The sequence below is a fragment of the Mesitornis unicolor genome, unplaced genomic scaffold, assembly GCF_000695765.1.
Source record: "Mesitornis unicolor isolate BGI_N332 unplaced genomic scaffold, ASM69576v1 scaffold9513, whole genome shotgun sequence".
In the NCBI taxonomy this organism is placed as follows: domain Eukaryota; kingdom Metazoa; phylum Chordata; class Aves; order Mesitornithiformes; family Mesitornithidae; genus Mesitornis; species Mesitornis unicolor.
The window spans coordinates 31,743-32,345 of NW_010175338.1; positions in this window are offsets into that span (position 1 = coordinate 31,743).

The following is a 603-nucleotide window of genomic DNA, read 5'->3' on the forward strand; positions in this document are numbered from 1 at the left end:
TGGGTAGGTGTGTAAATACACAACACAGGTGATATATGTATATAGAGGAACCGTGTGTCTGTTGTATGTATGTGACCAGTAGTCACACACACAGAACTGCTATCTTTACATTTTTATAAGCCTGAAATGCTGTTACTTCTCCTTGGTCTGAGGGTCATTTACTGAGGTTTTTGTGGCGACGCGGTTGCACGAACACCTCGGTGCCGTTGGTGCTGCTGCTCCAGAAATGGGCGCTGCTCCTGAATGTCGCTGGTGCCCGTGCAGAAAGCTGCTCACTTTTGTATCTTTATATATTTTTATTAATATTTGCAGGTGTGGGGGTAGCGGAGAGCAGAACTGGGAGCTGTGGCTGAGCGCCTGGTGTGGGGTGGGCTCGGGATGTGCAGCCCCAGCAACACCGGCCCCTGTGCCATCCCTCAATGGCTTTCCTGGGAGCTCCCGATTTTGGGACCTTTCTCCTTCCCGGTGTCCCAGCAGCTCCAATGGGAGCGGTGGTGGCTGTGCCGCTCTGGGGAGCAGCTCCCAAGGGGGTCATTAAATTGTTCTCGTGTGGTGAAGGAACTGCTGCTCAGCTGGGTTGGTTTATGGGGAAGGTGAAGCTCA